We start from the raw sequence: 17,023 nt of genomic DNA, 5'->3' as shown, positions 1-17,023 counted from the left end.
AAATATAAACTATATAATATGATGTATTCAAAATATGTAGTACAATGAAAAATGAAAAATGAATGAAAAATAAAAATATTGACATTAAGATATTTTATCCCATAATGGGGGTGTGAATGGCATTGATAAGGGTCCCTTGGGGGGTTGAGAATTCCACCCTTGGACATGATGGCCATTTATTATTAGGGAGCATTGTTATCCCCTAGCATGCAATGGCATACATGGCACCAAATTGCTACCTTTTGTTATAAATTAGCTCTAAGATGATGTTTTGAGCATTCCCTCAAGACAAGAGGGGAGGAGGTGAAGTCGAGACCTCGACCTTTGTGTTGGTGGTGGAAATCTTGTACACTAATGTGGAGTGGGTGATTTTGGTGTTGTGATGGTGGGTTATTAGCATGTTGAGGTCTTGTGGATGTGGCGGTGAGAGGGCATTAAAGTTGTGTGTGGAAGGTGCATCGTGGATTCTATTCCTAGAGGTTAACATCCTATTGAGACTTTCCTCCTTCAGTCACGACTAGGTTGTACTATGTTGTAAGTCATTTTCTCCCTAATTTTGGTTTTCTTCTATTTTGTTTTCCTAGGTCATTGGCCTAGAGTTTTTGGAATCCTATTTGTTGATTGGGAGGGTTGTGAGCAATGTTTGTGTTTGTTTTCTAGATATTTGAACTAGATTTCTTGGATGTTTGTGTTGAGAAAGTTTGGTATCATAATGTTTGTGCATGACTTCTTTGATGGTCTAGGAGTTCTGCGGGAATTTTTTGGGCCTCGTTAAACATCTCTTCATGCTCCTCATATATCCTAATTCTGAGAGTTTACTGTAAACTTTTCCCTCTCAAAAACTCATGACTTCTTTTTTTGGCTAATTGTGGTAGGTATGTGGGTTACAATGTTCGGGTATCCACTTCAATGGTGGTTGAGATAGTGAGCCCTTCAAATGGCATGGCCTGTATGATGAGTCTAGGTGATGAATCTTTAAGGTCGTGTGAGATCCCTCAGGAAGCTGTTGTTGGTTCATTCTCATATTTCTTTGCATGTCATGGAAGTTCTTCACGTGTTACCCCTCTATTTCCATCATACAGACATACATATATACATATAAACATAGAATAAAACAATCATGATCCCTCACGACCCTATCAGACAATGGCATACATATATATACACACACACATTAGCATAATCATAATCAGAACACAATTACTAGATATCATAAAGTCAAGGTTAAGAGAACATCCTTTATATGTGTACAACATGCACAACATTGAGAACAATAGTTCTCAACATAGCCAAGGCATATAATGCCTCAAATCCATTCGCCTTACCGTCCTTGGTTATCTTCCACATGACTAACCTGCCACCATCCATTTATCCCATTTGACCCAACGAACTCAACCAACTATCGTACTCTTACATTCAACCACCCTTATACATGCACGAGGCTTCATCTGAGTCTTATATTACTTGTTGGAATTCCTTCAGCTCTCCCAGAGCTCCATTAACTTCCTCCTTCCCCAACCAATTCTGAAGACCCTCAAAACATAAAAGGAAAGAACGTGAAATAAACAAGAATAAAACCATGAAAAACCAATAGCAACACAACACCACAAACAAAGTGGCATGGCCATGCACCAAACATTAAAAAAAAAAAAAAAAAAAAAAACAAACAAACAAAAAGAAAAAAACAAAACAAAAATTGCAAATCAAGTACAAAAAAATCACAAAGCACCAAAAGAAAAAAAATAGCAATAGGTGCCATGAATCAATCCCCATGGGTTCCTAGTGCTTCCAAGGGAAAGGTAAACCCAAGTCTTCTACAATATTTCATGGCAGTCTCTTTTGCCATGTAATCCCCTACATCATAATGCCACAAACACATAATTGTTAGTGCATAAATAGATATACAATATACTAGTTGCCTTACCTTGTCATCCCTAGCATGATGACCTGTAACTGAACACGTACACACATCATCTCTTAAAGAATTCCAATTCCTTGACAAATATAGCCATATAATAACAAGTTAACTACCATACATGACTATCTAACGCACGTGCATATGACTGCACTGAATAACTAACATTTGCCATGCATGTAACCTCAACTATAATAGGATGACATGAATGTATATAACCATAGGGAATATAACAAACGTTAACCATTGTACTTGCATGTTAAACATATAAACCTATATGACGATCTGCTCTTACCCCGAAGTCCACTGCTACAACCTTGCTCTCATAATCTGCTTCTCTTGCTCTATCTTAGCCAACATATCAACATCATGATGACACAAACTGCAACAATGACTATCATAATGCATGAATAAAAATCACATAGAAACTAACATGAATTCATGACAAACACATTCCACCCATCGAGTCCAAGTGTTTGAACCATGCTTTAATACCACTTTGTATCCATCCTCCTCCCACATTTACCCAAGTTCAACAGTCTACCGGGGTACACATGTGATGAAGAGTTACTATTATATGACTTGACATCCTAGATACAATTAAGAAAGTGGGGCTGAAAACTAAAAGCTTATTGATCTTCCTCAGGAGCTACATGACCCCTAGGAGTTAAACAACCACTCCATGTGTCCAAACCGTGAGATAGGTTTTTTTTCACTTACCTAGACTTCTAGTCGCACGAATAACGCTGCAATCATGCAAATATATGCCTCAAGTTGTAGGCATAACACTACATCCATGCAAATGCAGTCCCAATTTCTGAGTTTTGAGCTTGAAACCATAGAATCTGTGCCACCTTTTTAGGGCTAGACTCCATATCACTCCCCAAAACTGGACGAGAATTTCCAAAATAATGAATGACATAGAGACAAAGCCTTTAACATAAAACTTGAGCAAGGGCTTCACCTAACCAAGCCTAACCATGACAGATATTTCGTCAAACACATGTAATCTGTAGGCCATGAATACATAGATGAATGTATGTAAAGACTCCATCATAGAGTCCTCTAACATAACTAAATTTCTCTAATTTAAAATACAATAAAATGGGAAATAATTTATTTCTAACTAAACATGTAATCAATGATAACTTACCATTAAAATTGATTTCCTACAATCAAATAGTGAGCATTTCATTTCAACCACTTACATGAGTAATCTATAAATAGAGGAATACCTATTCCAATAGCCTGGTTGAGATGCCTTTGAGCTCTTGATCCTGCTGGGATGCTCCTCTTGACTACTGACTTGATTTACCTCCCAACCAACTAGGAAGTATTTCCTAGCCCAGGAAACCTCCACAGGTCCCCTAACTCTCTGAGCCCAAGTCCAACCAGATGTAGTGTGTCCAAGATAAACAATACTATCCTTCTCTCCCTCCTCTCTTACTCACCTTACTCTCAAACAAATCCTGCAAAACCACAACCAAACCAAAACCAAGATCAAGACCAAACATCCCCTCTCCTCCCCTCATCCTTCCCCTTTTATGCCCCCTTCTCATCTCCACCTCAACCACCTTGCATTAATGTCATAACTACCTCCTCATCCTTACATTTGACTTATCTTCTCCCAAGTAAATTTGAGAGGACATTTTGGGGATGAGATATGAATATATAATTTGGTCATTAATGGAAGGAGACCATATCCTATCAAAATTTAAATTTGAGGAGGTAAGCTGGGAATTGAATAATAACAAAATTTATATCAGTAATAAATTTACGGTTTCACCAATGTAGGCATGTACCAATATTTCTTGATAATTATAAGTCAATACTTTAAGGTAATTTAAACACTAGTAAAATTTGCATGATAAGATTAAGTAGGGCATTACATACACTCCTCCTTCAGAAAACTTCGTCCTGAAGTTAGAGTGTAAATGATACAAGGAGTTCGAAGCAATTTGGAGATAAGGCAAAACAAAATAGAGAGAGAGTTATAGTAGAAAAATTTAATAAGTCAGACAATGACATCATGTTCCATCAAGAGTCTCCAACTAGTCTATATCCTCCTATCCTTCCTGACCTACTTGCGTTCCCACCCTATCCATCCTCTACTGCTATATACGGTGGCATCGACTATACCAATCTAACCACTGATAAAACCATTATGGTAGAAGCGTCAACTATATCGACCTAACTTCCCTAACAGGCAACTAGAAATTGTCATCACACGTCTATGAGAGCATTTCCACCACTGCCCTCCCATGATTCCAGGTTTGGAGGTTACACGGTGGGAAATACCTCCACCCCTCCTCATAGCTAGGGTCAACGCCCTAATATGGACCACACTACAACACTAGTTGGATACTTGTCATCGAATAATCTAGTCAGGTAGTTTTGTAACCTGTCATTCACATTTTACCCATGTTATAAGAGTGCATATCCAGTAGATACAAAATGTAATAGAACAATCTACATTATACCTTTGCCCATGAGATGTCTCGACCTTCCCCTAATGGAAGAGTAGATCTTGGCTATTGTATAGTTCTTTCCAATCTGCGGGTTAGCTCTCATTCATACATTTATATAACAACAAGATATATATAGATAAGTGATATTTAAACATCATGTTATGTCTAGTATCCACGTGTAAATCTTGCAGTTCATACTCGAAATAAATCATAATTTCACTAAGTCATTCTTTAAATAAATCATATCCATTTGGGACATACATGTAACAACAATAATTATGATAAGTCATGCACTAGATAATTCATCACTAAATGAGTCATACATTAGGCCATACATCAAACATTTCCATCATCAATAACAAATCCATCAAATGATTTATATAAGTAGTTTCACGTGTCCAACTGAATGAATCAATATTACATAATGATCATAAATAAATAACATGGAACTAAAAATAGAACCTTAGCATAAGTAGTTGTCTAAGTAAAAAATGGGCATCACAGATGCTCAAAAAGTGAGGGGTAGTCATGACATATAGTCTCTGCATCCTCCCAGGTATCAGATCCTGGGCTATACTTGTCCCAATAGACCTTAACTTGGTCCACTGTGTGATGTCTGAGCTGTCAAACCCTATGGTGCAATATGCGTAATGGTTCGACCACTATGGTTCCCATGTGTGAGACCTACAACTCCCTCCAATCTAGTTTGTGAGATTCATCAGAAACATAATGTCATAAAATAGATACATGAAAAACATCATGATTTTTATGCAAATGGGGTGGCAGTACAAGATGATAGGACACTGGTCCAATCTTCTCCTTGATCCTAAAAGGTCCGATGAACTGAGGTGACAACTTTTTCCCTTTCACAAACTGAATGGTGCTTTTGTTGGGTTGGACACGAATAAAAACTTGGTCCCCTACTTCATAAATGCGATCAATCCTATGTGAATCAACATAACTCTCCCGTCTATATTATGTTCCTTTAACCTTTGTGGAATCTTATTTACCTATTCCTCCATTTCTTAAACTAATTCTGGCCCAACTATTACTCGGTCCTCCAACTTTTCCCAACTCAATGACGTCCTACATGGCCTTCCATATAAAGCTTGATAAGGAGGCATCCCGATTGAACTATGGTAACTATTATTATAAGCAAACTCTACCAATGGTAAGTACCTTTCCCACTTAGTGTGATTATCCATGACTCACATCCTAAGCATGTATTCCATAACCTGATTTACTCTTTCATTCTGCCCATCTGTTTTTGGATGATATGCAGTGCTCAGGTTCAACTGAGTCCCTAGTGCTGATTGCAAACTTGTCCAAAACCTAGATGTAAATCGAGAGTCTCTATCAGAAATGATTTTCGTGGGTAACCCATGTAGTCGAATAACTTCACTTATAAAAACTCGTGCCACATCAGTAACATCGTAAGTGTCTCTTACTGGAATGAAATGGGCACTTTTGGTCAATTTATCAACTATAACCGATATAACATTGTGCCTCTATGACGTTAGTGGCAAACCCACAACAAAATTCATGGAAATTACCTCCCATTTAGACATAGGGACGTCATGTGGTTGTAGGAGTCCTGCTGGATGGCAATGATTAGCCTTCACTCATTGACATTCAAGACATTCAACGACAAACTAGACTATGTCATGCTTCATGCCTACCCAAAAGAAGAGTTTCTTCGTGTCCGCCTACATCTTCTTTACTCCAGGATGTGCACAATAGAGTGCTCTATGTGACTCTTCGAGGATGGTCCTTCTTACACCCCCTTCCTTAGCTATGTACATTCTCCCTTGAAATCTCAATAGTCCATCTGGTTCAAGGACATATCCGTTGGTTCTACCTGCTGAGATAACCTTTAGATACCAACCATATTCAAAAAGTTTCTCCAACACACGTTCCCTCAAATTTACCTTTAAGGATACTAGGGAGAAGGTTCGTGGTCTTTTGCTTAGTGTATCAACCACTACATTCTCCTTTCCCTTGATGTATGAGATCTCAAAATCATACTCACTCACGAATTCGCTCCACTGCCTTTGTCTAGCATTCAAATCCCTTTGAGTTAAGAGATGCTCCAAGCTTTGATGATGTGTTCTTAACTCAAATATTCTCCCAATGAGGTAGTGCCAACACAATTTCAAAGCTAACATCACCGCTGCTAATTCTAAGTCATGGGTAGCCTACAACTCTTCGTGTTTCTTCAATTTTCTAGATGCGTAAGCTATTACTCCGCCTTCTTGCATCAATACTGCACCCAATCCTTGCTTCGAAGCATCAGTGCAGACAATGAAGTCTTTTTCCATGTCCGGTACTCGAAGGTTCAGTGTAGTAGTTAGTAACCTCTTTAGTTCTGTGAATGTAGTGTCGTATTCATATGCCCATTCATACCTGACCCCCTTTCACTGTAATGTGGTGATGGGTTTTGTAATCCTCAAAAACCCTTCCACAAACCTGCGATAATACCTTGCTATCCCCATAAAACTATGTACCTCATGAGCGTTTTTCGATACTGGCCAATCCATTGTGGCCTTCACCTTTTCTGGGTCAGCTAAAATCCCTTCTCCTGAAATGATGCGCCCAAGGTAATGAACCTTCTTCTGAAAGAAGGAACATTTTGACAATTTCCCATACAATTGACTTTCCCTTAAGCAAGTCAATACATCCCTTAGGTTCTTTTCATGCTCGTTTTCATTCTTGGAATATACAAGAATGTCGTCTAGAAAGACTTGCACAAATTGGTCTAAATACTTCCTGAACACACCATTCATGAGGCTCAAGAATACTGCTGGTGCATTGGTCAAACCAAATGGAACAACTACGAACTCGTAGTGCCCAAACCAAGTTAGAAATGCAGTTTTTGAGATGTCCTCTTCCTTAATCCTCAATTGGTGGTATCCCGATCGTAGATCGATCTTTGAGAAAACTGTTGCTCCCTTCATTTGATCAAATAGGTCATCTATTCGAGGTATCAGGTACCTATTCTTTATTGTGGCTCTATTCAAGTCGCTATAATCTATGCATAGCCGTAAGGAACCATCCTTCTTCTTGAAAAAAATCACTGGTGCACCCCAAGGTGAAATACTAGGTCTGATAAATCCCAAGTCTAAGAGCTCTTTTAACTGCATCTACAACTCACAAAGTTTTGGAGTTGTCATCCTATAGGGTGTCTTAGATATTGGTTTTGCACAAGTTTTTAGGTCAATTGTCAAATCAATCACCCTTACAGGAGGTAATCCAGGCAATTCCTTAGGAAAAACATCCTTGAACTCTGACAAAATTGGGTGTTGATCTAGGGAGGGTCCTTTCTGGTCACTTACAACCTCGACCACATATAGCTTGCAACCTTGTCAGAGACAACGTTTTACCTTCATCATGGATATGAATCATAGCAACACTCCTCTCTTGATTCCAAAAATATCAATTGGCCTACCTTCATCATCTAAACAAATCAGCTTCTTCTTGAAACGGTCTACCAAAGCTCGATGAGCTTCTAGCTAGTCTATTCTTGTAATTACATCATACGTCCCCAATGTTGTGATGTATGCCTTCAATTTAGTCATACACACCCCGAGGTTTACCTAACATTGGTAAACACTAGGTCCTACTACTTTTTTTACCCTAGAAGCCATCTCAACTTGCTTAAAGTCATCATGCTCATAGGCTACCAACCAACATTTTTCTAATGCAACTGTTGAAATGAAACTATATGTAGCACCTAAATCAAACAAAATTTTAAATTTTACTTTTTTTATCATACCTGAGGTTTCTACCACGGCAGATTGGTCTTCAACTTGATGGTTATCAACTGCTGCATAAATTTGATGGTGGCAACTTGCCCCTCCCTCCCCCTCCCCCATTGGTGCTTTTCGTTCTCTACGATTGTTACCATCTTGTAACTCAGGATAGTCACATTGGTAATGAGGTCCTCCGCATCCCCAACAAGTGACGGGTGGTTGACCTTGAACATAATGTTGGGGGGTTTTTTGGAAAGAGTTTCTTCCCTTGGGACCCCTTCCCCTACTTGTTGCTCCTCGTGTATGACCTTGATTTGTATGTGCCCTTGAAGCTACGGGTGAAGCTGCACTAGTAGCCATTGAAATCCCCATTGCTCTCGGTACAACCCTGTTTCCATATGGTGGTGGCCTCAAACTTCCTCCCCTGGGGAAGGTACGAGGGGCCTTCCCCATAAACCTTGGTTGGCATCGAAAAATGGTTTTGTTTCGACCCTTTAAATCTAAATGTTCTTCGACATAACGAGCTTGTTCCACAGCTTTTGCGACTGAGGATGGTTTCCACGTCCGCACCATTGCCCTAATCTTAGGGTTCAATCCATAAATAAAATGATCTTCTTGACATTGGTCAGTATTCATGTAGGAGACATACTTGACCAATTCCATGAATCTTATTTCATATTCTTCTACTGTACGATTTCCCTGTACCAAGACATGGAAGGCTCCTACCTATTTCTCTTCATAATATGTTGGTAGGTACTTTTTCCTAAATCTCTCCTCAAATAACTCCCAAGTAACTGTGTCCGGAGTGAGGTGTAGTTGACGCTCTAAGTTACCCCACCAATTCAAAGCACTATATCTGAGTTGGAATACTGCTATTTTAGCTTTTGAATTGGAATTATAATCCCTTAGTGCGAAGCACCTTCTCATTCCTTCTAACCAATCTTCTGCACGTTTGCTGGCACGACCTCCTGCAAACTCCAGGAGCTTAATATTTTGGAGCTCCCTAGTAATGTCCTCGATTGGAGGTCCTTTATTAGAGTCTCTTAATCCCTCGATATTTCGTAACCCTAAGGGAGGGTGCTCCACTTCCACTTCATTTGTTTGGCGCCCTTTTAAAGTCTCATTAATTGCTTCTAGGGAATGCAAGATGAGAGTAAATTCTGATGAAGGTCCTTGTGATGACTCTCCCTGACCTTGATTTCTTCACATCCTCACCATTTTGAATTGCCCAAATAACTGCATGATGTGAAAGAATCATTAATCCCTCTTAGGACTTATCCCTCTTAGCTGACTCACATATATGTGTATAACGATAGTCATAAGTTTTCCTTTTACTATGCTCGTAAACAAGCATTATTAGTACTGAGAAGATTACCAAGTATCTACCAAATCCTCTCATGTGTGAATTCTACATAACTTACAAATTTTCTCTTGAGACGCGCTAGGGTACTGGTGTAATGTACTTGTAAGTCACGCTCTAACACAAATTGTTTTCTTTAGTACCATAGCTAAAATTTAATATTGAGCTAATTAATAACTTGGTTTAATATATTCAAATAATTAAGTCAAATACTAATGTGAATAATACCCTTTTTAGCCATGTCTTCCTTCTATGGCCATTAGTTGCTCCTTCCCACCCTTTTATAATATGTTTTTAAAATCCTTTATGTCCATTTTATGAATCATAGGATCCCCTATAGGACATATAAAAATTGGTCTCACCTCTTGAAGAGGTAGTGTCTTTGAAGCAAGGTTCCTAAGCAATTATCCATGAATGCATATATATATATATACCAATTGTGAGCATCTTTATATCATCTCAAAGAAAAATTGGAGAGCCTTTCCATATATATATATATATATATATATATATATATATATATATATATATATATATATATATATAATGTTTTATATATAAATGAGAGAATTTTATTTATAGACAAATGTTGTGATTTAGGCACAGGAAATTTTACACAGTGGAAGTTTGTAAATAAAATTTTTAGTTATGATTGCTTAACTAAAACTTAGTTGTTTAAAAGAATGAGAATATCTTTTTTTAATGAAAAGACCAAATTTCATTAAGGATGTGGCACTAGGAATCACGTTCTTTGAGTGGGTTGGGCAGTAGAGTGGCTACAATCATAGTGTGATAGCCTCTTACGCATTCTTCGAGATGTTGTCTAGGGCTGGCTTATCTAGGGTTATAGAGGAGTGGCGGGATTCGTACCAGAAACAAAACCCTCGTTCTAGTACAAGGGTTTATTGAACATTTTTAGAAACATTGGCTTAGAGGTGAGCTAGTCATAGTTCAGAATGCATTAGATGGTTCATCAGGCCTGAGTTGGGAGCCCATGGTTATGTGGTGAGCTATTCGAGTTCTGGTGGCAAGTTTAACGATGATACAAAACAGTGAAAGCCATTGATTGCCTGGATTAGTGTGAAGTTGAGATCAACATTCACCATTTCCTTAAAGGGTATCTAGAAGGTCACATGCATAAGAATGACTAGCCTGAGATGTTGAAGTTGAAGGATTGGCCTCCCTCAACTTTCTTTGAAGAGCTTTTACCGCGACATGGTGCTGAATTTATCAATGTATTGCCTTTTCAGGAGTATACCCATCCTCAGTGTGGCCTTCTCAATCTGGCTTCAAAGATTCTTGATCATTGTTTGAAGCCTAACATAGGGCCAAAACGTACATTGCTTATGGCACACATGAAGAACTTGGTAGACGTGATTCAGTGACAAGGTTTCATTGTGATATGTCTGATGTGGTGAATATGTTGACACACACTACTGAAGTCAAGTTCCCCATTTGGCAACAAGAGAAGATAGAAAAGATGCAAAAATCCTTTTGATCATCAGATTTGAAAGAACTTTTTGTAGATTCTGAGAAATTTTGTGACACAGTTAGGGTAGAAGATTCAAGAAAGGCAGCCAATAAAGTGGAATTAGAAGTAGAAGAATCTAATATATTAGGTTCTGATAGTATTGCCAATGATAACTCTCCATCACTGGAGGATGTTGAACTGCCCAATGAAATTCAGTCTAAAGTCACTAAAGACACTACTGATTACATGGAAGATGATCTCTAGGATATGAATTCAATGAAGTCTCATAGTCTGTGAAAATATGAAGGTCATAGTGATGATTGGAAGGAAATTGGTACAATGAAGTCAAAAGTTGTGGAAAATATTTCCCACAAGAGGAAAACACAGATGCCATGGTTGGGGGGAGCCAGCTGGGACATCTTTCATAGACAGGATGTGCCAAAGTTGCAATGTTAATTGAGGAAGCATTGCAAGGAATTTAGACATATTAATGCACTTCCTATTGATTCGATTATACATCCCATTCATGATCAATCATTTTTCTTGAATGAGGAGCACCATAAAAGATGAAGGAAGATTTTTCTGTGGAACCGTGGACATTTCAGCAACACCTTAGTGAAGCAGTTCTAATTCTAGCTGGATGCCCTCACCAAGTTAGAAACTTGAAGTCATGTATAAAAGTGGCACTTGACTTTGTTTCAACCGAGAATGTCCAAGAATGCATTCGTTTGACTGAGGAGTTCCACTTGCTTCCAAAAATAACAAGGCCAAGGAGGACAGGTTAGAGGTAAAGAAAGTGGTACTCTGTGCAACGAGTTCAACAGTGAGAGAAATTCAGAAATTGACATTAGACCCAAAAGGTGCAAATCTTGGAGTACAGAACTCAAATTTGATAGACTTGGTTTCCCAAAATCTGGAAAAAATGAATAAATGGAAGAGAGAACATGACAGTTGAATGGATATCTTATTCTTATTCATTTCTTGTGTAATGTTTTTGAGAAATTTGATTGGGATGGGCTGATGTACTTGGCAACCTGCAGTTTTCAGATAGAATAATGAAAAAAAATCTATTCAAACAAATTGACAAAGAAAAATTCAAGCATTGTTTTGCAGAGAAATCTGAAGTTCAACCTTGTTGCTTTTCATATGTATATATGGCCAATTCCATTTCATTTCAGTTATTCCAAGTTTTCCTTCCTTTGAAGTAAATAAGGCAAATGCTTTCCAGGCGCAGTGATTTTGGAAAATTGATTGTGGTTCTTTGATGTTGCTCAAGCAAATGGAAAGCTGAGAAATGAGGGGGCCAATTGGATAATTAGCCAATGTTGACGTTAGTATCTGTAAGAGTCCCGTCACTTGAACCATATGACTAAAGGAAAATGATGATAATTTGAGAGCCTTTTATCAGTTCATGATGCCTCTTATAAATTATGAAGGAGTTGGGACTTGGCTAGAAAGGCCTTGAGTAGATAAAGAGATGTTTAATAGATTAAATGAGCTCGAACATGTGAGACAACCACATGTGAAAGTCACATATCCTATGCTTATTAGTCATCGTGTTACCACCAAGGCAAATTGTGAATAATAAATTCCAATTTTCTTAACAATGAATATTTTATCTGCACCCTTCAGAGAGGAGGATCTTATTCGAGTTAGTCATTCAAAATATTATTAGGTGTCTCAAGGCTTCTGAAATAAGAATCTAACTCCTTCACTAAAGGAAGTCATCGATACACCATTGATTTAACTTTACAGAGTTCTTGGAGTAGTTAAAAGCAATGTTGCAATAATTTAGGGAATGTAATATCATTTTCACATGTAAGAAGCATTAAATGCCTGTGCAATGGCACTAAGACAACTATAAAATCACCAAACAAATCCACTAAGACAACACTTCTCTCACACAATTGTGAGAGCATATAAGAGGTTGCACCATTATTGAAGTCTGAGGTGATGAAGTCTGGGAGTGAAAGAACATTTTTAATTTTCATTGTGTCGATGAGAGTCTATTTTAGTGAGAGAATCAGAATCTATGATATTTTGATGATGGGAGGTGAGCACTGAACGCTCAGAGGATATTTTTATTTTTATTTTGAGGAAAAACCTGTGAACATTTTTGAAACCAACGTTTCGGACTAGCTTAGTGAGTCCATCATCAGGGCAATGAGATTTGTTTTTGAGAAGAGAGAGCGTGAAAACTACGGAGCTTATTAATAGTTATTAGAAAAATATTGTTGTTGTCTTCATTAGTAGTCGGCTTATAAATGGTAAATTAATTAATACTTATTTAATTTATTTATTTAGATAGGTATTTATTATATTTATTATATATTATTATTATTTATTTATTTAGTTATAATTTTATTATATATATATATATATATATATATATATATATATATATATATTATTATTATTATTTAAATTTGAAATAAAAAAAATCTATTTTTTTATATATTATTATTATTATTATTTATTTATTTATTAATTTATTATAAAAAAATAAAAATAAATTAATAAATACCTATTTATTTAGATAGGTATTTATTATATTTATTATATATTATTATTATTTATTTATTTAATTATAATTTTATTATATTATTGCTTATTTATATATATATAATTTCTTATTTAAATTTCAAATAAAATAAATCTAATATTTATTTATTATTATTTTTAATAAACACCTATTTATTTAGATAGATATTTATTATATATTATACCTATTTATTATATATTATAATTTTATTATATTATTGTTTATATATATATATATATATAATTTAATATTTAAATTTCACATAAAATAAATCTATTATTTATTTATATTGATGATGATGATGGTGGTGGTGGTGGTTAACGTCCACTGAGACCAAATAATGGTCTATCGGACCTAAAGAAACAAGTTATCTATTTTGATTTAAGATTTTATTCCTATGCTCAAAAAGCTCGGAGAGAAGCCTCCCGAGCTCACTATAATTTTGACATTGTAAAAGGCTAGGAAGGTCAGTATTTTAACAAAGATTGTGAAACTGAGATCTAATGTGGTTATACGCGGGGCACTCTAAGAGGAAGTGGTTTTCATCCTCGATGTTCCTATTCTCACATATATGGCAGATCCTTTCCGTCCATGGCGTTTTAGGAACTGCCCAACGACCTGTTTCACTATGGAGCTCATGAGAATTCGTTCTAATCTTTGTTATATTAATTTTCTTCTTTGAGCTAGTTAAAATAGAGAGATACTTTTGATCTTCTAGGGTGGGGTTGATGACTTTCTTATAATACCTTAATTTTCTTTTAGCCGCTAAGTCTTTCTCACACCACATTTTTTCTTTGAACTTAGAGGTAACAATATCTTTAATGTTATTTATGTTTTGCAATGCATCATTTTCGTTGATCTCCCAATAGTTTAACCAAGCCCTTGTGTCTTTATGCCACCCTCGATTGAGCCTTAGGTGGTTTTGGCTAGAATTTAAAGCTAGCTTAGGAAGTCTATGATCGTCTATGTTACTGATTCTGTGCTTGTACAACAGAAACCTAACCATAGCTAGGCTCTCAATAGGGGAAAGACCTGCTTCTATAAGGAGAATAGGATAGGGTGTATTACTTTTAATTTTCAGGTTATAAGTTATAAAACGCTTCTAGATTTGCTCAATCTTTCTCCATGATTCTTTGGAGATGCTGCAACCCCAAACCTCACAGCCATATAAGATAACAGGAGTGACTAAAGTTTCAAAGAGGAACTTCTTTTTATCCCACATTACAAGGTTTGCTATTTTACAATTATTTTCAAGACCAAAGTAAGCTTTCCACCCCCCATTAATCCTTTTCTCAATGCTATGGTTCCAGTTGAGCTTGTGATGAATATCAATTCCTAGGTACTTGTAAGAATACAGTTCCCCCAAGTTATTATTGTCATACACAAAATTAGTGTAAATGTCCTTCTTGGATTTGATAATCATAACTTTTGTTTTGTGAGTGTTAACAGTCATACCCATGGTAGAGCAGAAATCCTTAAGAAGCCTGAGTTGCTTATTAAGATCAGATGAGCACCTTGCCAAAAGAACAATATCGTCAGCATAAAGAAGAAGGATGACGACTATCCCAGCTAAGATCGTGCCATCACATCTTGCTTCCTCTAAATAGCCTTCCTCTTATATATATATATATATATATATATATATATATATATATATATATATATATATAAATCTATTATTTATTTATATATTTATTATTATTATTATTTATTTAATTATTATTATGTTTATTGTTTTTTTATTTTATTTAGTAGGGGTTTTCAGGTGTCACTTAACTTTAGTCCATCGTCTCTATTCATATTATTGGAGGATTTTTCGATTTCAATTGCTTCTTTTACCCTTCTTTTTAAATAATGGTCTTCCTTATGAATTAATTTTTCTTGTTCCATGCAAATATAATGTGAGGAGGAACAAGCATGTTCAGCTAGCCCAGATTTTTTTGACCTATTTCTTGAAATGTCATTAATATGCTCTTTTAGCCTAATGCCAAAGGATCTCCCTGTTTCACCTATATATACTTTCCCACAAGAGCAAGGAATTGAGTATACTCCTTTGTGATTTTTTGGGTCAATTAGGTCCTTGGCATAATCTAGCATGTTTTTGATGGTGTTAGGGGGTGTGAAAGCAACCATAATGTTATTCTTGGTGAGAATTCTAGCGATTTTGTCAATGGTTCCTTTAATATAGGGTAAGGAGATTCTAGGGTTTTTCAGAGTCTTCCTTTTTTGGGTATTGGTTGTGGATTCTTTGAATATCTTTTGGATAATGTTTTTCTCATAGCCATTGTTGATGAAGACCTTGTAGAGATGGTTAAGTTCTTATTCTAAATGATCAAGGTCAGAGATTCTTAAAGCTCTGGTAGCTAGGGTTTTGATGACTCCTACTTTTTGCTTCGGATGGTGGTGGGAATTAGAGTGAAGAGCATCAAATCAGATTTGGATTAATCCTCTCTACTCGTTTGCACCACATATCTAGAGGTCCAAGGTTGGTTTTATTTATTCATTTCATTTGGACAACACGTTAAGCATTGAAAGGAGAGACAAAAGTATTGAACGTATCTAAACATTAGCATTTTCCTATAACACGACAAACCTCACTTTTTTCCTATTAGACTTTCTATTAGTACATGGTTTCAATCTCTTGGAATTAGGCATTTGCCCACTTTTGGGATCTAGTTATTGGTTGTCAGATGTGAATTTAATCTGGATATTGGGAGTGTAGGAGGGTTTTAAGTTCAGATTTCGAACTTAGCTCTGATACCATGTGTAAGGACTCCATCCTAAGGTCCTCTAACATAACTAAATCTCTCTAATTTCAAATACAATAAAATGGGAAATACTTTATTTCTATCTAAACATTTAATTGATGATAACTTACCATTAAAATTTATTTCCTACAATTAAATAGTGGGAATTTCATTTCAACCACTTACATGAGTAATCTGTAAATAGAGGAATACCTGTTCCGATAGCTTGGTTGAGATGCCTCTGAGCTCCTGATCCTACTGGGATGCTCCTCTTGACTACCGGCTGGATTTACCTCCTAGCCAACTAGAAAGTATTTCCTAGCCCAGAAAACATCCACAGGTTCCCTAGCCCTCCGAGCCCAAGTCCAACCAGATGTAGTGTGTCTAAGATAAACAATACTCTCCTTCTCTCCCTCCTCTCTTCCTCACCTTACTGTCAAACAAATCCTCCAAAACCACAACCAAACCAAAACCAAAAGAAATACCAAGCATCCCCTCTCCTCCCCTCATCCTTCTCCTTTTATGCCCCCTTCTCATCTCCATCTCAACCACCTCTCATTAATGTCATAACTACCCCCTCATCCTTACATTTGACTTATCTTCTCCCAAGTAAATTTGAGAGGACATTTTGGGGATGAGATATGAATATATAATTTGGTAATTAATTGGAGAGGACCATGTCTTCACCCAAGTAAATTTGATAGGACATTTTCAGGATGAGATATGAATATATAATTTGGTAATTAGTTGGAGAAGACCATGTCTTCTCCC

Source organism: Pinus tabuliformis, chromosome 1_2 (genome assembly GCF_031772625.1).
Source record: "Pinus tabuliformis cultivar Carrire ecotype Pingquan chromosome 1_2, CPIR1, whole genome shotgun sequence".
NCBI lineage: Eukaryota > Viridiplantae > Streptophyta > Pinopsida > Pinales > Pinaceae > Pinus > Pinus tabuliformis.
The sequence above is the reverse complement of the archived record's forward strand: the minus strand, read 5'-3'. Positions refer to the sequence as shown.